Genomic DNA, 22,873 nt, shown 5'->3' with positions numbered 1-22,873 from the left:
TTCAGCTCACAAGTGCCCAATTTAACTTCTATTACTTGTGCCTGAAAATAGTTGCAGGTGCAAAAGGGGAGGGGACCTTTTAAGAACCGGCCTTCAGTGTGCTGGGTGCAGACGCTCAGTCCGGCTGGGTCCTGCAATGGTCCTTCTCTGCTTTGGCTGAGTCATTTTGGTGACTTGCAGCTTTAAGGGAGGGCAGGTACAAAGAAAAACAGACTTCACCTGATTTACAACAAGAGTTTTCTATTGACTGGTTTTATTCTTTTCATTGCAGAATTTAGAGAAAGCAAGCAGTTCACAAAGCACCTATTTCTGGTTTGAAACGCAACTTGTGGTTTCCCACTTGTTAAACATTTGCTGTATTTTAATACACTTTGCCTAAGAGTTGATAAAGTACTTATAAAGCAATGGTTGTTGGGGGAAATTCCCCAAGGAACTAATTTCTTGTTGTTGTTATTCTCCAAACAGAATGGGAGTTCGCCTGAGAGGGCAGTGATTTCCTGCCGTGATTTCTAAATCAGAAGTGGATTCAGGATATGAAGTTGCTTGTGTGTATGTGTGTGTGTGTGTGATCTTTGGGTGAAGAAGCAAATTCCTCACTTTGAAAGCTCAAACAAATGCTTTCCTCTGGAGAAATAGGAAAAAAAAAAAAATCCAGTGGGCTGGGTAAATATCCTTGACTCCACAGAACGGAGCTCGACCCACAATTAAGTGGTCCTGACGTGAGGTGACGGTCAGGTGCAGCCCTTGGTCCACAGAAAAACCCCAGCACGTGAGCAGAATGGTGGCCATGGGCAGTCATCAGGCCAGGAAAACAAGATGCAAGTACTCGGGGAAAATAAAGAGCCAGCAGTTTCTACACACCCATCAGGAGGTATGAATAACAGAGCGCATACATTTTTAAATGTAGCGCATTTTTGCTGCTCAATAAATGTATCATGGTAATCATCATCACATTTTTATTAGACACTGTGCACTTAGGAGCAAGCTTGGTGGTCTCCTTGGGTGTCTGCCAAGGTCTAATGGAGCCTTCAGGGTTGTTCAGATCCCTCATTTAGGGTTTTCTCTCCTTTCTGCAGGGTCTAAGGAACAACAGCAAACGTCCCTACAGTGAAGGGAAAGGAAGGGGGGGAGGAGCTCGTATTTTACCTGAGGGTCAATCTGCCCCAAAAGGTGAAGAGGAGATAATCACTCATAAAGGACGAGGGAGACGTTAGCCTTAGCTTCCTGCTCAAAAACTGGTTTCTGACCCGGTGTCAACATTCGCTGACCTATTGTGCCGGAGGGTATGCTTACTTAGCAAGGATGGCAAGGCTGGGGCTTGGCATGAAAACATCGCCTTCAAAGTCAGTGCTGTAACATCAAGGCCGCCGAGTATAAAATACCTCGAGTGGACGAGGAACGTTTTGTAAGCAGCTGCAGGTACTATCTTACAGAACGCGAAAGCTTCTCCTCTTGTGAAGTGTAGTCAGGCACCCTGCCGACCAGCACAGTGGTGCTGGGAGAGGGGAACTGAAGGCCTGGAAGGTAACAGGTCCTCTTGAGGAGGAGCAGCCCCTTCTGGGGACTTGGACGTGTGGGTGACGAAGCCTGACGTGCAGCGCTCACCCCCAGGTGGTTTTGGGAGCATGTCCTACTGCATGGGACGTGCAGAGAAAATGCAAGACATAGTGTAAGGTCGGAAATTGAGGACAATGAAAATGGGATGAGGAAATCGGCGGACATGAGGCTTATTGATGGCATTCAGATTACGAAGAATTGCTATCCGAAGAGGACAGTGACTGTCTCTGCTGAGGACAGAACGGAAGGAACAAGTCAACTGGGAAAGAAATCTAAACTTGAGGTTGTGGAGGGATAGAGTGTGATGCCAGCCGGGGAAAAGCAAGGAGATGAATCACACGTCGTACCTGGAACAGCCCTGACACATTGAACATAAAAGAACAACGAATCGCCTTAGAGAGATAAACAGCGAACCTGAACCACACACAGCTCTGCACGTTAGAGAGCCAGTGCGTTTTGTGTCTGACCTGCAGATGGAAATTCCCGGAAGGAACGCGCGTCATGACGTCCACGTGCGGGGCTGGGTCTCACTTCCAGGTGTGTTGTCTGTACCCACCCCCCGGCGCAGGTGTGTGTAATGTATATTTATATGCTTGTTTATTTACTTACTTATTGCAAGATGTACAGCCAGCATCTCCCAGAGGAGAACTGTGTGGGATGCTCTCGGGTGATTTCATTTCCGGAAAGGCGGCCAGGTACTGGGAGCGGCTGGGTTCATGGGGCGGGCATAGTTAGTGGAGGTTTGCAGGGGGTGACAGCGGGGCCTGGGGAGGCCGTCGCCCCTGCCTCTGTTCTCCCTCCACTCTTTTTTTTTTTTTAATTACTTAATTTATTTAATTTATTTATTTTTGGCTGCGTTGGGTCTTCGTTGCTGCACGTGGGCTTTCTCTAGTTGCGGCGAGCGAGGGCTACTCTGTTGCAGTGCGCGGGCTTCTCATTGCGGTGGCTTCTCTTGTTGCAGAGCACGGGCTCTAGGCGCGTGGACTTCAGTAGTTGTGGCACGTGGGCTCAGTAGTTGTGGCTCACGGGCTCTAGAGCGCAGGCTCAGTAGTAGTGGCGCAGGAGCTTAGTTGCTCTGCAGTATGTGGGATCTTCCTGGACCAGGGCTCGAACCCGTGTTCCCTGCATTGGCAGGCGGATTCTTAACCACTGTGCCACCAAGGAAGCCCTCTCCCTCCACTCTTGTTTCCATCACCAGTTGGCACCTGACAGCGTGATGGCGAGTCCCCTGAGGGCGGGGACATGCAGCCTTGAATTCCCAGCACGTCGCATGGGGCTGTGCGCTTAGCAGGACCTCAATCCGTGTTGATCGGCTAGAGTTGAATATCACGAACAGGTTAGGAAAGCCTCCTGGGGAGAAGGGTGACACCGCGAACGGTGCTAAAGGGGCAGGTGCTTTGGGCTGCACGACCCCGGGCGCACCTCTCACCTCTGAGCGTCATGTCCTGCGGTCCTGCGAGGAGGGGGTCCTGACTTCAGGTCAACGGATATTGCCTAGCATCGTCCGCAGAGGGAAAAACTGTTGGCAGCCCAAACACTCATCAATAGGAGAAATCGTTGAATTACAGCGCATCGATTCTACAGAAAATGAAGTGGCTGTGAGAAAAGAACGAGGTAAGTCTGCAGGTTCTGAAGAGGAGGGTGTCCATGGCTCAGCACTGATTTTTAAAAAGCAAGCTGCATATCATCTGTGTAATTTGTTCCCATTTAAAGAGACAACCTTAAACATATAGGTCGGTACTTAGAAAAGGTCTGGAAGGATACACATCAAGGACTAGATCTAGCCCGTGAGAGGAGGGGAGGGATTTTTAAAATTTTTACTTCGTATGCTTCTGGGTTGTCTGGAATTTTTTTACAGCAAGCCTGTATTCCTTTTGCAGTAATATTTATATTAGGTATATACACCTAGAAAAGGAGGGTCCCTCTCCTTCATGAGAACTGTTGTGTTTTAGTAGCCAAGAATAAATATATAACTAAGTATACATATGAAATCTTTACCATTTATTAATTTATTAACTACTTATTGATTGATTTATCCTTGGCTATCCACCCAGAGTCCCTTGGCTATGCTTTAAAAATGTGGATGTTTTGGGGGCTTCCCTGGTGGCGCAGTGGTTAAGAATCCGCCTGCCAATGCGGGGGACACGGGTTCGAGCCCTGGTCCGGGAAGATCCCACATGCCGGGGAGCAACTAAGCCCGTGTGCCACAACTACTGAGCCTGACGCTCTAGAGCCCGAGAACCACAACTACTAAAGCCCTCGAGCCTCAGAGCCCGTGCTCTGCAACAAGAGAAGCCACTGCAATGAGAAGCCCGCGCAACCCAACGAAGACCCAATGCAGCCAAATGTAAATAAATACATTAATTTTTTAAAAATGTGGATGTTTTGGTCCCACTCCAGACATATTGAATTGGAATCTCTATGGGTTGATCTCAGGAATGTACATTTTAAACAAAGATCCCAGGTAACTTCCAGGTAAAGTTCTGGAACCCCTGGTGCACAGACCTGGTTCAGTAGCGTCATCTTTATTTGGTGGCCACTTAGAGGAAGCTGTCTGCTGTGGGAAGGAAGGTCTTTTAATAAATTATTGAATTTGGTTTAAGAAAAATTAATTCATTAACCTCCCAATAGAGGTAATATATTTCAGTAACTGGTTTTGCAAAACTAAAGAAAAATTTTCTGATTATGTTGACTACTGTAGCTATAATAATGCTGTAGCTTCAGAGTTTGGGGCTAGCAGTACCTTTTTGTCTAAGGATCTTAACGTATTTTATAGACATTCTTCTTTGTTAGCAGATAGATGTATTATAAATTTATAACTGAATTCTGAAAGGCTGGTCCCTGACACTAAGTTAAACTCGATAATCTTTTTACTTTTTTGTGATTAACTTCAGAAATGACTTCAGTAAGACTCTCTCTGATAAAAAAAACCCTCTGTTTTAGACGTGGGAAAATGTAGTTGTGAAAACACTGCTTCTGAAATTGTAGGCCTGTTTTTTGGTATCGTAGTTTGCACGCCCAACACCCTTTTTTGCTTTTTGCTTTGGGCAGGTCTGAAAAAAGCAAGTCAAAAGTTTAAGTAAAAATCTAGACCAGCATTCTCACCAGAAGGGGAGGGAAATCCTAGCAGTTCATCTGAGATGAATCCCAAGCAACTATATTCTTTTGTCACCCGACACAGAAACCGCACACATCATCAGCAGGACCCAGACCGATGCCTGGGGTTTCCTCTGATGGTAACAATACTCTGCAGAGCACAAATCGGTCCCTTCTGTGTAACAAAAAAATAGGAATTTTTGTGTGTGTGTTAACAAAAAACAGGAATAGTGAAGCATTATTTTGCCATGATAGGTTTGTACTTTCCCCATGCTTTTTAATGGTCAGCATCAAATCTTAGTCTGATATTTAAATGCTTATTATTTTAAAGTGTCTGAAATCAAGGTTCCATCAGTAATTTAAGGTAAACTGAAATCACCGTCTTATTGTTCTTTATCACTCTTAGCGGGTCTTTGGATGAGATCATCACAAACTTTCCTTCCAATTACGTGACTCCATTTTACTGCTCTGGTAAGTGAGTACCTGCGAGCATTAAATAGATTTAAATTTCTAGGCCTGGATGAGTTATATATCAAGGTACAATAAGAATTCATGTCTATAATGGTAGAGCCTGTGCAATGGTATTTAAGAAACTTCCATGATACTAAGCAATCTTCTACTGCACTAAAAAATAATGGTTTATGTATATCAGTTTGTGGCTGAATTAGTCTATTTAACTGATTCCTTATTATTGGACATTTAAATTATTTCTATGTTTTCTTCCCGTTTCCTGGTGTCATTTTTTCCCTCAGTGGGTGTGATAGTTAATTTTATGTGCCAGAAATTTGGTCAAACATTATTCTGGGTGGGTGTTTCCGTGAAGGTTCTTTTGGATGAGGCTGACATTTATATCAGTAGCCCGAGTAAAGCTGATTGCCCTCCAAGATGAGGGTAGGCCTCATCCAATCAGTTGAAGGCCTGACTAGACCAACAGGCTGACTCCCCCCTCCTGAGTAAGAGAGAATTTTCCCACCTGACGGCCTTCAAACTAGGACGTAGGCTCTTCCTGGTTCTACAGCAGCTTCGAGCCTTTGGACAGCCCTGCAGATTTTGGACTTGCCAGCCTTCCTAATCGCAGGGGCCAGTTCCCTACAATAAATCTCCCTCTGTGTATGTCTTTAAATATATAATGCAATACTATTACATGTAATCAATCTCTCTTTCTCTCTCTCTCTCTATACGAACACACATATATCATACTGATTATATTTCTTTAGAGAATCCTGATTAATACAATGGGGAATGAAAAACCCACAGTTTTCAGTTTATTTTTAGCCTTTATTTTTTCCTCAATGACAAATATATTGAATTGTTAGCAGAAAATGTATTACACGTAAATTAGAATCACTGGGCCTGAGGATGCTACAGTTATGATCTAGAAAACTTCCTCTCCTTCCACATTTGAGGTGAAATGGATTTTGAAAGGAGCACGTGATATTTAATGTAGGTTCTGTTAAAGAATAAGTGAAGATTGAATAAATCACTTGAAATATGTTACTTAAAAAAATCAATAACATAAATTATGTTTCATGATAAACTAACAGCACTGTGGTGGACATCTCATACATGTGATCATATTTAAAGATTTAATACTACAATCAATAACAGTAACTTTCACTCAGAACATGTCTGTTTCAGCTAGTTTCAAAGCAGACATATTTTCTTCATCTTACTCTTTCAAAATCACTAAAAACTCTAATACGATTTTGAAGGGAAATGTCAGCAAAGTCTGGAAACTAGAAGTTAAGAAAATTTAGCAAGTTTATTTTCTTTATAGCCTTAGTTTTTGAGGAACTTGATTGGAATTTGTGGCAGGACTCATGCTAGACCAGGGTTTCTTAACCTTGGCACTAGTGGCATTTGGGTTGGATAATCCTTCATCATGGGGTCCTGTCCTGTCCCTTGTAGATGCACCTCTACCTGTAGATGCCGGCAGCACCCCTCCGCCTGCAATGGTGGCCACCAAACAGGTCTCCAGCTGTTGCCTAAAGTCCCCGGGGGCAGAATGGCCGCAGCGTAGACACGTGTGACGTGAGCAAGGCTGGTTATGTGAATAAGTAAGGGACCACAGCCTCCAGTAAGCTCAAACAGGAGACTGCCCAATAAAAAGGTAAAAATAAAGGTTAATGGATCACAGAACCTTTGGAGCCTGCAGTGTTGGCTCCTGGCACGTGATGTGAGGTTAGTAGGAAGTGGCTTTTGCCGTTCGTGAACTTTTCTGGTTCCTCTCTACCTTGGTTTCGCCAGGATCAAAGCAATGGCCTTTGTTTTTACCCAGAATAAGAACACCGTCCAGTGACAGAGCTTTTATACCCGTGTAGTAACAACACCGTGTTTGATTAACGATGGTTCAGCTACGTGGAAAGCTCCCGAACAACCAAGTGTTGTGTCCAGTTGGCCTTGGGAAGGAAGACAGGGGTTTAGCAAGGACCTTGCTTCCTGAGAGCCCTGTTTCTGGTGGGGTCTGAAATGAGCTGAGACACCAGCGGCTTTAAGTAAATGAAGAAGTAGGAGAAGATAAAGGAGCGCAAAGTTGGGTGCCTGTGGAGGGTGGGGGGGGTCAGTGTGAGTGTCCACCTGGAGAGGCCGCAGCCCCCAGTTATCCAACCAACAGTCCTGCAGGCTTGCTCTCAGGTATTTGTAGGTGGTGTTAACATCTGGATCAGATGGCTTTAAGTAGATGAGATTATCCTAGGTGATCTGGTGGGCCTGATCCAATCAATTTAACCTTAGAAGCAGAAGTGAGGTTTCCCTGAAGTAGAAGAAATTCCTCCTGCCCCAGAGTTTCCAGGCTGCAGGCCTGCCCTGCAGAGTTTGAACTTGCCAAGCCAGCCCCCACAATGCCTTGCGATCCTCCTGGGCCCTCCCCCTCCCTCCCCCTCCCCTCCCTCCCCCTCCCTCCCCCTCCCCTCCCCTCCCCCTCCCACTCTCTCTCTCTCTTTCTCTGTTTCCCTGGAAGCCTAATGAACAAGCTGATTTACAATAAGAGAACTACCACCATTGTTATTGTCAAGGGACATATTGAGGACAGAACCCTATCTCATTTATTTTGTTTCCTTCTGGACTCTGGCCCACAGGCTCTCAATAAATGATGAATTGAATGAAATTATTATTAGCAAGTACACAAACAGCTCTGGAGTATATAAAACAATATTTTGAATGTCTCTGCTAGGAAGTTGGTAATTTTTATGAGAAAGGGCATCATTTAGCTTTCAAAATTCAAAAACAACTTTTTTCATTATGTAAGTAACATTAAGCACACGATTGAGAGCCTGTGAACTAGAACACAAACACGCGGCAAGTTCACGATCGTAACAAGCAGGGCCTGGCATTCCGTGTGTCCGCCAGGCTTCCCTCCCGAGCCCCTACCCCATTCAAACGTGGCTTTGTATGGTGGGGATCATACTGTATTAAGAGGTTTTTTGTTTTTTTGCTTTTCCCTTTGTTATTACTTAGTCGTCATAAATATCATTTCCTCTTTCTTTTTCCTTTGTTGAAAATAGCTTTAGTGTTTATGTAAAATTAATTTCTGCTCATTAATAAGACGTGCTTTTATTGAGCCTCTTTTAGGTATCAGGCATTTTACATGGTCTCTCTGTTTTTATTCTCAAAACAAGTATGGGGCAAATATCATTATCATCCTCTCTGTACAGATGAGGAAATTGGTCTTAGGACCATTAAAGAGCTTGTCTCGTCTGCCAGGTGGCAGGGTTCTGAACTGTCCTCTTTCTACTTTGCTATAGTGTCTTGTTTTGCCTATTTTACTTTATCTTTCCTTTTGTGGATACAGGGGTTTACGAATTGTGGGGGGACATCCCTTTGCATACTGTTCTGCGGAAAAGAGTACGTCAGAGATTCAGGATCTGATACCATAGTTTGTCATATAGCGTAAGTGGTTTTCTACAACTTAGCAAAGGGGAGCAGACCTTTCTTTAGGTGCTTGAATATTGATGTTTTACTTCAATTTATGTTTTCAAATTTAGTTCACATTCCAATAATTTTTACAGAGGAAAAAGCCATAGTTTTTAGGTCTTGGGTTAGTCACTGGTAACTATCCCATTCGAAATCCACGTAATCACATACGTACTTGAAACCGACAGAAAAAGAGCTACATGAGCATCCAACCCAATTGGAATGATAGCAAGTAAAATAAATAAGTAAAATTCAGCTATCGTTAAAGAAATGTTCGAAGATTAAGAATGGGCACTGTCAGATGGATCTCCTTGTGGTTTTTCACGTGAGAACTGACTCAAAATATAGCATTCTCTCCATATTAGGGTATACTTAGAAATACTAAGAACTTTTTATTGTCCTTTCCCTGTGTGTATTAATATATTGAAGTAAATGATGCCATACTAAAGGAAACACCCCAAATACGGGCGGTTGATTAAAATACGTACATGAACAAATTACAGCACTATGGAGAAGGGAACATCACCACTGCTGGTGTTTAAAACATGCTTTCAGAGAAAAAACAAATACCGTATGCTAACGCACATATAAGGAATCTAAAAAAACGGTACCGATGAACCTACTGACAGGGCAGGAATAAAGACGCAGACGTAGAGAATGGACTTGAGGACACAGGGTGGGAAGGGGAAGCTGGGACGAAGTGAGAGAGTGGCATGGACATATATACACTACCAAATGTAAAATAGATAGCTAGTGGGAAGCAGCCGCATAGCACAGGGAGATCAGCTCGGTGCTTTGTGACCACCTAGAGGGGTGGGATAGGGAGGGTGGCAGGGAGACGCAAGATGGGGGGCTATGGGGATATATGTATATGTATAGCTGGTTCACTTTGTTATATAGCAGAAACTAATACACCATTGTAAAGCAATTATACTCCAAAAAGATATACTAAAAAAAATGATTACAGAAAGAAAAAAAAAAACACTTTCACTTCCTTTGCCCTCAAGTTGCTCCTGTATATTGCAAATAAGAACGCCTCACCAACATTAACTGTCTACCGTGATGTAGTGTGCTGGGTGTCTCTGTATTTTCTTACTTTTCTTTGAGCCCATGCTATTTAATTATTCTTGATAAATGCTCACACACCACTTGATACTAACGATGTCTTCTGGGTCTGGCTAGTTCATGAATAAGACTCCCTCTCTTTTCCCCTCTGATTTTGTTGTTGTTGTTGTTGGGTTTTAATTGCATTAGTGTGAGGGGAGAAGTTTTGGGCAGAGAGACTTTCTGCAGTTCGTTGAGAGGCTACTGCAGAAATCCTGCTCACCACCATGCTGAGGACCAGCTCGGCCAAACAGCAGCCGCTGTGCCCCAGGGAAAGGGCTTTGCTGAACTGGCCAAGATATCTACAAGAAGATGCTTACAGATGCTGTGCTTTCCACTCTCTTGCAAGGTTAGCTTGGTAAAGTTCTCTAGAGAGATTGTAAGGATAAACATATTCTCTCTGTTTTATAATATCGAGAAGCCAGCATAGTTATCTAGAGGTGAGTTTACATACCAACATAATTCATAAAATTAATGTGCCAGGAGGTTCATACAGGGTACAATTTTACTGCCATATCTATATCCTTAGACAAATTTGGAATGTAATTTTTGATTTTGTGTTTTCTCTGTTCAGTAACTCAGTGGAAAATGCTGGTTGAGGTGATTGTTTCATAAATGTTGTAAAGCCGCCTTTCTGAAGACCTAAGAAGGTAATTCACTGATGACCTTAACCCTCACCTTGAACCTGTCTGCATTCATGCAGTCTTATAAAGCGAAGGCTGGCAAGTCTAAGTTAGTTGTTGAAGGCCATGCTTTTAGCCTGGTGAATAACCTCTCATTTATTTTTATGTCCTTAAATTAGCATCAGTGCAGACAAGCTAGGTCTCGCAAGAACTTGGACAAGCCCTCTTGGCTTTTCTCATGGACAGTCATGCCCAGGGGGTAGGACTTCAGTGACTCCTCTGAGGCAGGTGCCCTGGTTTATCCATGTCCCAGACTTGGGAAAAGGTTCAGTTGAGATAGTGGATGTGTAAGATCTTTGAAAACTGGAAGACACTATGAAATAGACGGTAGAGTCCTTGACATAATAATTCACCACTATTTTTGGATAGCAGGTGGTTGGTTGAGGCAGGCCAGTTGTCCTACTGCAGCTAGGAAAAACTGGAGAAATTACAAAAACGATATCTTTAAAGACACAGAACGTTGTGGAAGAAACTAGATGGAACAAAAATTACAGAGCAGGGACATTGTTCCAAGGTAAGCAGGTGATTTATATATATGTATTTTTTATAAATTTATTTATTTATTTTTGGCTGTGTTGGGTCTTCGTTGCTGCGCGCCAGCTTTCTCTAGTTGTGGCGAGCGGGGCTACTCTTCGTTGCGGTGTGCGGGCTTCTCACTGCAGTGGCTTCTCTTGTTGCGGAGCATGGGCTCTAAGCGCGTGGGCTTCAGTAGTTGTGGCACGTGGGCTCTAGAGCGCAGGCTCAGTAGTTGTGGTGCACGGGCTTAGTTGCTCCGCGGCATGTGGGATCTTCCCGGGCTAGGGCTCGAACCCGTGTCCCCTGCATTGGCAGGCAGATTCTTAACCACTGCACCACCAGGGAAGCCCTAAGCTGGTGATTGACAGCTGTTTTTGGCCCCGGAGTACTCGTTGATTTTGGACACAGGTTGAGGCTCAGACTTGGCTCAGGCAGAGGGTCCTTGTGAAGGAAAGAGAAACTGGCAAAGCTTTAACCCCCATGGGGCTAGTGGGACAAACTGGAAACTTGAGGGGCTTCAGACTCAGAAACTCTCTGGGGCCAGGAGGTTGGAGAGCTGGTTTTAATACCTCTGAAGGGTAGAGAGAGATTTCCCATAATCTTTCAGGGTTGAGGAAACTGATACCCACCAGCCTCCCTTTCAGAAGCATGGGGTCAGGGGGCTACACCGAGGAGCAGGGGTGAACCACAGGTCCAGAGTCTGACTAAAAGTGCAACCCAGCACCAACCCAACTCAATTCCTGGTTGGATTCAGGTGATCAGCCCCTCACCCAGTCTTTCCAAAAGAATGGAATTCAGCATTGTCAAGATCCTCCCATTTTTTATATATAACATCTGGCCTACAATCAACAACATCTAGACATGCAAAGAAGCAAGAAAATATAAATGATGATAAAGAGATAAAAACCAGACAGCGGCAGCAGACCACATGCTAAAACTAATGGAGTTAATAGATAAGAACTTTAAAATAATATTCAAGAATATATATATATACACACACATGTATATAGGGGGATGGAAATAACAGATGAAAGTATGGAAAATTTCACCAGAGAATGGGAATCTATTAAAACAAAATCAAACGGACATTTTAGAACTGACAAAACCACTACCTGAAATTAAGCACTTAGTGAGTGGTTTAATAGCAGAATGGACTCAGTAGAAAATGGGATTAGTGAATTGGAAGAGAGACCATTAGAAAATACTCAAACTGAAGTACAAAGAGAAAAGGAATGGGAAACAAAACAAAAAATGTCTAACACACACATACCTGTAGTCCCAGCAAAGAGAGAATAGGGAAGAAGCAATATTTAAAAACATGACCAAGAGTTTTCCAAAACTGGAGGTCATCAATGAGAGATTTAAGAAGCTCAGTAAATCCCAAGCAGAGTAAACACACACAAAATTGTGTCTAAGCACAACATATTAATGCTTCTGAAAAGCCAAAGACAAAAAGAAAAATATTAAAAGCATCTCGAGATAGAAGACACATTACCTGCTAAGTATCGACAATAAGACTTACAGATGACTTCCCCACTGAAATTACAGAAGCTATAAGACAATAAAATAAAAGGACTGTGAACCAGGAGTTCTATACCCAGTGAAAATATCTGAAAAGATGAGAGTGCAATGAACACATTTTCCAACAAACAAAAACTGAAGGAATTTGTGACCTATAGGCTTCACTGAAAGAAAAACCACAGAGAGTTATTTAGGCAGAAGGAAAACGTTCCCAGATGAAAGCAGGGAAATGCAGGAGAAAATAAAGGAAAAGAAAAATGTAAATGAATATAGACTGTATAAAAATAAAAGAGAGGAAGAATCCTGTCTTTTTTGTATGCATGTCCCAAACAAACTCTAGTACAATGTCTTGTACAAAATATGTACTCAATAATATTTTTCTGGATATTTTCTCCTACTCTAAAAAATTCTGATCTAATTGGAAAAGCAATTCTTTAATGAAGTATGAAGTTTTTGCTGGCAGATAGATAGTAGAAGTTAGATGCCCTTACTTTCTTTGTTAATAATTTTCTCTTTACCCTTCTTTTCTTTTTCACTCATCCTTCACCACATTTGATACATGGCTTCTAGAAATTTAAGTCACACCTCTAATACTATTTTCTTCTTAATATAATCCATGCTTTTATAGTTTTTCTATTCTTCCTATGTCTTATGTTTTTAGGTACTTGTTATAAAAATGGTAACTTGATAATTACCGGTTGAATCACGAAGAAGCACAGGACAGTGAGGCAGATAGATGTTCCATTAAGCCCAGCATCCTGTTAAAGAGCCAAGGTGGAAAAAATGGAGCAGAGAATATGGACAGATGACTCAGTGGGTTCCTGGTTACAAATTAAGCTTAAGGTGGGGACAAGTGGGAGTGGAGAAACCAGGGGGAAAATACAGTCTTGGGAAAGAATAAGGAGTTACAGGAAGTATTGGGAAAGATAAAGACTGATTATAATGAGAGTTCATAAAATTCCAGAGGACTTTGATTGTGTTTTTAAACACCGCTCAGCGTCTGTTATGTTTGAAAAGTGAAGTAACTGCACTGTGTTGTCCACTGTGTGGACCCTTTCGAGGGAATCATTATCAGTCACAATGGTTGTTCATCACACCTGGAATGACGCCCAGCTCCTCAGCAAGGTTTCCCAGGTTCCATAGGATCCGGCCCATCTCTCCTTCTCCTGACACGACTCCAGCCTGCACTTACGCTGCTGCTGCCATTGACCTTCCGTCCCGCAGTCATTTCACTCTCATTCTTGCTGTGGACCCTGTACAGCTGGAATTCTTCTCACTCAGGTCTTAGCAAGGCCAGCTCCTTTTTTGTCATTTTCTTAGAAAGAAGAGCTTCCAGGCACCTCTGCAGGACTCTTATTTTCTGATAGCACACGATACTCTCTAGAATTACCTTCTTTACTTGTTTGTTGTCTGCTTCTCTGCATGGAATGTAAGCTTCACGACAGCAAGGGCCTTGTCTATTTTGTTTATTGTAAACATATTGGCCAGTAATAATTATTGTGACAAAAACTAATGATAGTGGGTGATAGAAGCGTTGTTTTAGGTAGAGTGACCAAGGAACTTCTCCCTAAGAGGATGGCAATTCCATGGAGACCTCCACAAAGCCACGGGGTGTTTGAGAAAAGTTTTCCGAGCAGAATGTCAGCCAGAAGATGGGAACGTACTCGGCATTTTAGGGAAACTCAAGGAGCCAGCTTTCGGGAAGCAGAGGGACCGTGTGGGAAGTAGGAGATGATGTCGGGAAAAAGTCGGGGCTCAGGCGCTCACAGGTGTTGCAGGTAATTAGGTGTAAGGGCGATGGGAGAGTGACAGGATCTGACGTGTTGATGTGGCCTGGATGACACGCTGATGCAGAGGAACCGGAGGGGCAGGCGTTGCAGCACGTGGAGGAGATGCTGGTGTGAAGCCAAAGTGGCATCAGTGAAGACGGTGACAGGTGGCTGGGTTTGGGGTGTGTCTTGAAAGTAGAACTGTTAGGGTTTGGATGAAGAGTGACTTGCATTTGGGGTCTGAGCAGCTGAGTGAATGCCGGTGCCTCGGACTGAGACAGGAGAGACCCGGGCGCCCGGATTTCCGGGGGAAGTGGTAGTGTTGGGTGTTGGAGGCCCCCTGGACAGTCAGGCGGAGGTGGCAGGGAGGGGGCTGGTTACACATTATTGTTTAGGGGAGAGGGGGGTCCAGAGAGGTAATTCGGGACGTCTCAGTTACTGGACTGTATTTAGAGATTTGGGAGGAGATGAAATCGTCTAGGAAGGGAGTATAGAGAACGGCTCGGGGACTGAGCCTCTGGACGCTCCAAGTGTATGCAAGCCGAGCGCGATTAGCTCTGTCAGGTCCCGCAGGGTCAGTGCCGAAGGCCGAGAGCCTCATTCATTTCAGGAGAATTTGGGTGGCACCAATGAGACCAATGAGTAGTGATTGGCTACTTGTTTCTAACCATCCTTAGAGAATACTAGGAACGTTCCATCAACTATAAAGGAAGAAGCAAATATTGAAGAGGCCTTTAGAGAAAAAGGGAAGCTTTTTTTCACCTAATTGGTCGAATGGAAGAATCCCCAAGTTAGCTATTTAAAAGAACCCCCCCGCCCCAGTTTTAAGTTATTGTTAAATTTCACGAGATATTAAAGGAGAAGAAAACTCAAGATTTGGTGTTGTAAGGTCTATGTTAGAATCCTGCTCCCTCACTTAGCTGTGTGACTTCAGTCAGGTGTCTTAACCTCTCTGAGCCTCAGTTTCCTCCACCTTAACAGACAGATAATAATGTCTGAGTCACACTGTAATGAAGTTTAAATGAAATAATGTATGTGAAGTTCTTTCTGTAAATATATATCTCTATAAATATTAACTTTCTATAAATATATTTGATACATATTATTGTTTTGTTGTTGTTGTTACTGTTTGACCTCCATCTGTATTCTAAAAGTTAGGGAAATAGGCAAGAAAAGTTAAAATGGGCTACACTGGAGTGACCAAAATGAAAGTGAAGAAAAATGGAGTTAAAGAGGCAAACAAGAAGGGGAGACCACATGAGGAAGCTGGCAGCTTGCTGGCCGCAAGGATGCACTCGGAGTGGGAGATGGGCAGCAAAGTGATGTCATGTTGGGACAACTGTAAGTGAAGAAAGTCCTGGGCTTTGTCAGCCACGTTTTGTGACAGGAGACATAGGGACAGGCAGGAAGGCAAGATGGGCAGGAAGAGAGCTGAGCATAGCTAAGGAAAGACAGGCACTGCAGTGGAGAAACAGCGAAGAGAAGCAACCCACAGAGCTGCCCTGGAGCCGGAGGAGTTAGACGTTGTCACGTTTTCAGAGATGTGTCAGTTCATGCTCCTGGGGTCGTGTGTGGGAACGTGGTCCCTAATCACAGCATCTTCTACGGTTTCTCCCAAGATCTTTGCATCAGGCACTGTGCTTCCACTCCTTTGAAGGAGGGAAATGTAATTATTAAAAAAATTAAACCAGGCTTATGCCTTTGTAAATAGATACTACATTCTTGTGGTTCAAAAAGGTAAGAAGTGTATATAGTGAGAATTCTCCCTCCTACCCCTTATCCCTCAGCTATACAATTTCTTTTCCTGGAGGCAACCAAAGAGATTGCATGTATTTATAGAGATATTAATTACATGTATAAATAGAAAAGCTTTCTTTTTAGGACACAAATGATGGCATAACATATATACTGTTTTGCACTGTAGTTTTTTCCTTAACAATATTCTTTGGAGATTAGTTCATATCAGTATACAAAAAGCTTCCCTTTTTTTTTTTCCTTTAACAAACTGCTCAAGATTTTACTTTATGGATTTATTATAATTCATGTGACCAGTCATTCATGATGGACATTCTTGATGGGCTGTTTCCAATCTTTTGCTACCACGAATAGTGCTTCAGTGAGGAATCTTCTAGACACACGATTCTGCACATGTGCCCATAGATAGCTAAGATAAATTTCCAGAAGAGAGATTGTTGAGTCAAAGGACGTGGGTATTTGTAATTTTAGTAAATATTACTGAAGTGCCCTTCATAAACGCTGTCTCAATTTCATCTCCACAGTAATGTATGAAAGTGCCTGAATCCCCCAAACTCTAACACCAGTTCATATTATTTTTAATATTTGTCAAATTTATAGGTAAGAAATGGTATATCAGCACAGTTTTATTTTTTGTTCCTTTTTTGTTATGAATGGAGTTGAGCATATTTACTAATGTTTAAGAACCATTTGCATTTCTTTTTCTGTAAACTGACTATTTTATCCTGTTGTTAGTATTTTTTTTTCTTTCAACACTTTAAATATTTCATTCCACTCTTTCCTTGCTCGCATGGTTTCTGAAGACAAGTCCGATGTAATTCTTACCCTTGTTCTTCTATAGATAGGGTTTTTTTCCCCTCTCTGGCCCTTTTCAAGATTTTCTCTTTGTCTTTGGTTGTCTACATTGTAGACATGGAATATGATATGTTGAATATGATATACAGCATAGATTTTTTGGTATTTTTCTTACTTAGTATCCCTGAGCTTCCTAGATCTGTGGCTTAGAGTCTGTCATCAATTTTGGAGATGTCTTAACTGTTATCAATTCAAATATTTCTTCTGTTTTTATTTTTTTTCTTCTCTCTTTCTTCTCCTTCCGATCTTCCCATTATGTGTATGTTACACCTTTTGTAATTGTCCCACAGTTATTGGCTATTCTGTTCCACTGTTCCTTTCTCTCTTTTAATCTTTGCATTTCAGTTTGAGAAATTTCTATTAACATATGTTCACACTCACTGGTTCCTTACTTGGCTGTGTCCAGTCTATGGATGAGTCCATCAAAGGCATTCTTCATTCTGTTAGAGTGTTTTTGACGTCTAGTATTTCCTTTAGAGTCTTTCCTTTAGTCTTGATCTCTCTGCTTACGTTACCCATCTATTCTTGCATGCTGTCCACTTTTTCCAGTAGAGCCCTTAGCATATGGATCATGGTTATTTCAAATTCCTGGTGTGAAAATTCCAAAATCTCCGTCATATATGAGTCTGTCTAAGTCTGGTTCTGATGCTTGCTTGTCTCTTCATACTCTGGTTTATTTGTGTTTTTAAGCTTTTAGCATGCCTTGTAATTTTTTGTTGAAAGCTAGTTTGATGTATTGGGTAAAAATTACTGAGGTAGATAGTCCTTTAGTGTGAGGTTTTAAGTTTATCTGGCTAGGAGCTAGTCTGTTTTTACTGTTTGCAGTAGCTATGGTGTCAAGGGCTAAAATTTCTTCTGGTGTCCTTGTTTCTGTCTCCCCTGTTGTCTTTGGGTTTCCCTGGAGACTCCTTAAATAGGGTCTGCGTCTTGCAGTTCTTTTAGCTCTAATCCCTGTTATTACACGGAAGCCCTGTGGATGTGGTGGTGAGGTGGGGACACGGAAATGTTCTGTGGTCCTATGACTAGGTCTCCGTCTTTCAGTGAGCCTGGGTCCGGTGTTTCCCTTCCCCACATTGAAGGCTGGAGTGGGCTGGAGTTGGATATTCCCCTCCCCCCAGGTGGGTTGGGTCCTGGTAAAATAGCTCCCCTTGAAGGCAGCCTTTGTTAAAGAGAACAGAGAACTCTGGGCATGTTTCAAAATGATTACTTCCTCCCTCTTCCTGAAGGAAGCAGGAGGGGATTTTTCTCAGAAATCCTCAGTGAGAACCTGATGGGGCTTCTGGAGGTAAATCAATCTCAGGAGAGTGTGAGAACCGGTCTAAGACTGGGCCTCTTCTGGGCTTTTCAGCTTGTCCACACTGAGCTCCCAGCAATTCATCAGTTACACTTTAAAGTGTTCCTACTGATACTGGTTCCAGCTGTGGGCTTCTGCTCCAGTAAGAATGCTCTGTATCTGTCTGTCTTATCTCTCCAGTTTCCAGACCAGCAGTTTATCCTGTGACCTCAATTCTTTGATGGATCTAAGAAGTGTTGTTGACTTTCAGTCTGTTCAACTTTTTTCTTTTTGTGAGGAGAGGGGACCTCCAAGTTCTGCATGTCAGACTGGAAACCAGAAGTCATATTTTTCTTACTGATTTGTAGGAGCTCTTAATATATTAGGGAAATTAGTCCTTTATCTTGATATGAGATGCCCATTTTTTTCTATTTTGTCATTTATCTCTTAAATTTGTGTTTTCCCCCACACAGTTAAACAAATGTTTTGTGTGTGGTTGAATTTATCACTACTCTCTTTTAGATGTTTTGATTATGTGATACAATTACTAAGGCCTTCACAACTCAGATTATAAAGGAATTCTTCCATTATTTCTTTTAGTACTTGTTATGGCTTTATTTTTTATATTTAAATATTTGTTCCATTTAGGTTTTACCCTCATGCAGAGTGTGAAGAATAGGTACTACTGCTTTTTTTCTAGTTGTCTATTCAGTTGTTTCAAAAACCATTTACTCAATAGTTCATTTTCCCCCCCATTGATTATCATGTATTAAATTCCAATATGTGTTTGAGTCTATTTCTAAAATTCCTATTCTGTGTTATTGCTTTATCTCTTTATTCATATGCTAATATGAATAAGTCATAGGATAATACTACTCTGTTTTAATTAGTACAGCTTTAAAATACTTAAAATATTGTATGGCTAGTTACCCTTTTATTTTTCTTGTCAATTTCAAACATTTTTTTTTCTCAATTTAAATTTAATTTTGTATATTAACTTTAGCAGTCGGTTCTTCTAATAAAAAAACACGTATTGGTGTTTTTATTATGATGATGTTAAGTGTTTTTTAGATTAATTTAGGAATGGTTGCATATTTATGAAATTGAGTTTTTCTATCCAAGAACATTGTGTGGCTTTCCATTTGTTCATGTTTTCTTTTGTGTCCCTAGAGAGCTTTAAACACATTTATTCATATAAATCTTGCACATTTTTGTTAATTTTTTTCCCTAGAAATCTTATCTTTCTTTTCCTACTGTGTGGTCTTTATTTCTTAATTATGCATTTTAACTGGTTGTTTATACATGTATATAAGCTGTTTATTCCTATATGTTTATTTTATGGAAACATGCTGTTTCTAAATGTTTAGAAGCATACGTGCAGTATAACAGAGGGCAGCTGGGGGTCTGCACCGTGGGGCTCTGAGGTCTATGGACTTGGCCCCGGGGCACTGTGCCTCCTACTTAACCTTTATAAGCCAGTTTCCTCATGTGTAAAATGGGACAATAGCAGTACCTACTTTGTAAGGTAGTTTTGAGGATTAAAAAGATGAAGCACGAAAGCACTTAGTTGAACCTCTGGAGCACAGTAAGCCATAGATTAATGTTGGCTACAGTGGTTCTGTCCTCTTAACCACTGAAGCTCAAACCCAGTCAGACATGGGGGTCAGACATGGGGGTCAGACTGGGAACAGACTTGAACCTCCCAACCAGTGTTCCCACCCACCACTCCTCAGAGTTCCCACACCAAAGCCCGCCAGTAGACGAAAGGTTGTAGGGTGGGAGGATGGGGGGAGTGGACACAGAAGGACCCTCACCTGGTTGTTGCAGGAAAGGAAGGAAAGCATTCTGTGGTGGTCTGCATTTGGGGGGTCCAGGGAAGTCAAAGGAGGAGACACATGCTAATGACGTAGTGGAGGCGGACAGGACACTCTTCCCAAATGGTCACCTTGGATCTGTAGAGACTCGGTAGCTTCCAGGCCGTTTTTACACACATGCATCCTAGACCCGTCTTTGCGTCTGCTCAGCAGTTCCGTGAGGGGCGAACGGGAAATCACAGGGAGTGGGTGGGATGGGGGAAGCCGGGTCCAGACGTGCAGACCCCTAATCCAAGTGCGCATTCCCCTCCGGATCTCTCTTCACTTCCCTTGTTACTTCTCCTATTTGGGTCTCAGTCTCAAATTATCAGCAGGAAAGACAGGTGACAAACTGGAAAAAGGAGAAACAAGAGGGATTAATATGCTGGGAAGAGGTAGCCTAAGGGACCGTTGGGGTTCAAATCAATAATACCATTTGCTAAATACCCCATGGGCAGCAGAAATCCACGGAGCTATATTAGGAGTATTGTACTAATAGCTACCGTGTCTTAAGTGTCTATTGTGTGCTGCCTCTTTCATGGGCATTTTTTCTTTTATTCCTAACAACAGTCTTCCAAGGCGGTGTTATTAAGCCAATTACACCACCTGTCTCTAGGAAGCAAGGCCTCAGTCCTCTTGGAGCTTAGCGTCTGTGTACTAACTGAAGAGTATTTGTGAGCAGAGCTCTCGACCACGGCGGGGCTGGGCGAGATCTTGAGGGAGTCAGCCCTGGGCAGTGGTTGAGGTCCAGAGAAACGGGATGTGATCGGTGAAAGGAAGGATACCGTGCCTGTTACTGGAAGAGGAAAGCTCGACCCAAGAGAAGCAGGGGGAGAAGCCTGATGGGCAAGTTCAAGGGGCGAGCGAGCAGCACAGGCTTCCTGCAGCTGGAGTTGGAGCCGCGAGGAAACGCGGGCTAGGCAACTGCAGTGGGCAAGAGGCGCCCGAGGAGGCGGCTTCCAGCCGGGAAAGTGCTCCATCAGCTCCCAGCCCGCTCGCCCACTGCTGCATCGCTTTTAAAGGGACAGTCACCGGGCTGCCGAGGCTTCGGAAGCGGAAATGGTCTCTGCTCACTGGCTGACGGTCTAAATTCAGACCGAAAGAATGTGCTTGGAGACAGCTGGTGGAAACTGTCCCAGGCCTGTCTTCAGTGGACATGTCCACGTGCTGCTCGTCTTGCCCTGTCAAGCGTCCCTCTCTCTCCATCGTTCCCTCTGTCCTCCTGCCTGTCTTTCTTCATTAGGCTTTACAAAAAAGTAGCCAACCCCGCGCCTTGTACCCAAGCGGTCCAGTAACGCCTGCGTGATGAATGCGAGCTACTCGGGTGCTTTATGAGAAGTGACACTTCCTCCCCAGCTTCTTGTATCTGCCACTGAGCAGTTAAGGTTAAAGCCCACCGCCGACGTGACTGCTGTAAATACCACGGGGCAGGGCTCTGGAGCTCACTAAACGCGTAAGCGAGACGCACGAGGCAGCCCCGGACGCCCCATGACCCGGGACTGCGGCAAAGGGTGTGGGAACGGAGAGGGAGGGCACTGCGCCCCCTCCTTCCTCCCGGCGGGCCAAGCACACCTTCCCGCCCGGGGGGCAGGGGCAGGTCGCTCCAGGTCGCCGGCACCTCCGGCGCCCGAGAAATCTGCAAATTCATTGCTCCCTTTCATCTTCCGGCGAAAGCCTTCCGTCCCGAGTAGGGCCAGCCCCGTCCTTCGCCGCCAGCCTCGAGCTGACCGCCGAGGCGGATCCGACTTCTCCCCATAAAAAGGCTCCGGTTCCCTTTCCCCGCGCAGGGGTCCTAGGCTGCTTTCGACTTTGCTTCTCACTCGCACGTCCCGCGGTCTGGAGCGGTGCTCAGTCTCGGCAACTTTCACCAGCTCGCCCCGAGAGTCGGGCCCTTTCTAAGACAATGTGAACAAAGAGGAGCAGGGGCGAGCGGGGCGCGCGGGCAGGCTGGGGGCGAGCGTCGGGGCGCCGCGCTCCAGCCGGCCCCGCGGGGATCGGGCGCAGAGAGCGCCGGGCGGCTCCCGGGCGGCTCGTTTCTTTGTCCCGGCCGCGGGCTGGGCGCGAAGGCCGCCGGCCGCGAGCAGAACCGCGACCCGGGCTCGGGGCTCAGGCTTCCACATGCGCCCCGCGGGGGCAGAGCAGGAAGCAGCGGCCGCGACCCCGGGCGCCCCCCGCGCCGGGCTCCCCCGGTTCGGCGGCGGCTTCGGGCCGTGGGGGACTCGGGTCCTCGCCTCTCGCGTCCCCGAGGGCGGGCCCTGCTGGCCCTTGGAGCGCGGTTCGGGGTAGGGAGCCCCCGGCGCGCGCTCCTGCACCCGGACTCTCCGCAGACGCGCGCCAGGCGAGCTCGGGGACAGAGGCGGTGCTCTGGCGCCCCCCAGCCGGCCGCACCGCGGGGCGGGACTTAAACGCAGCGCCGGCCCGAGATGCCCAGGAAGCCCCGAACCAGACCGGGAGCGCGGCCACAGCGGCCTGTGTGTGCGCGTGGGAGGGGGCTGGGCGCACACCCCCGTCTCACCTGCCGCACAGCTTGCGCCTGTGTGTCTGCAGGAGGAAGGAGAGAGGAACTGCGGTGTCCGTTCAAGCTCATTAGAGCAACCCCCTTCCCTCCAACTCTCAGCTAAGTTTTATTTCATAACGCAAAGCAGCATCTGAGCCCAAGTGAAAACTAGTCTCCCGATTTCAGTCTGCACCTCCGCCACCGCAGCGAGCGAGGGTTCGGTTCCCGGCTTCGACTCCGCAGGAGAGCGGCCGCCCTGAAGGCCCGGGGCTCCGGCCTTCCGCTCCCTTTGTGAGGCCCGGGCTTGGGGCGCCCCCGGTCCCGCGCTCGGGCACGCGGCGCGGGGCCTGCCGCAGCGCGGCGGGCGTGGCGGGCGCTAGGACCGCGGGGAGCGCGGGCGGCGCGGCGCTACCTTAAACCCAGCCCAATGCCGCTGCCTGCGCCACTCTGCGCGCCGCGGGGCTGCGCAGGAGGAGCGCTCG

The 22,873-nt window shown here is 45.0% G+C and overlaps 1 long non-coding RNA gene across 1 annotated transcript; it reads right to left on the bottom strand.

The window, feature by feature from the left end:
* Positions 1-15,815: 15,815 nt before the first annotated feature.
* Positions 15,816-22,737, bottom strand: LOC309647641. Its single transcript, XR_014256214.1, has 3 exons — positions 22,410-22,737; positions 19,856-20,246; positions 15,816-16,322 (listed from the first exon to the last, which is right to left on the bottom strand). It is a non-coding gene; the product is annotated as an uncharacterized lncRNA (long non-coding RNA).
* Between the last annotated feature and the right edge of the window lie 136 nt (positions 22,738-22,873).

The sequence above is a fragment of the Balaenoptera physalus genome, assembly GCF_965194825.1.
Source record: "Balaenoptera physalus genome assembly, chromosome: 18".
NCBI lineage: Eukaryota > Metazoa > Chordata > Mammalia > Artiodactyla > Balaenopteridae > Balaenoptera > Balaenoptera physalus.
Note: the sequence above shows the minus strand (reverse complement) of the source record. Positions and strands in the feature narration are given on the sequence as shown.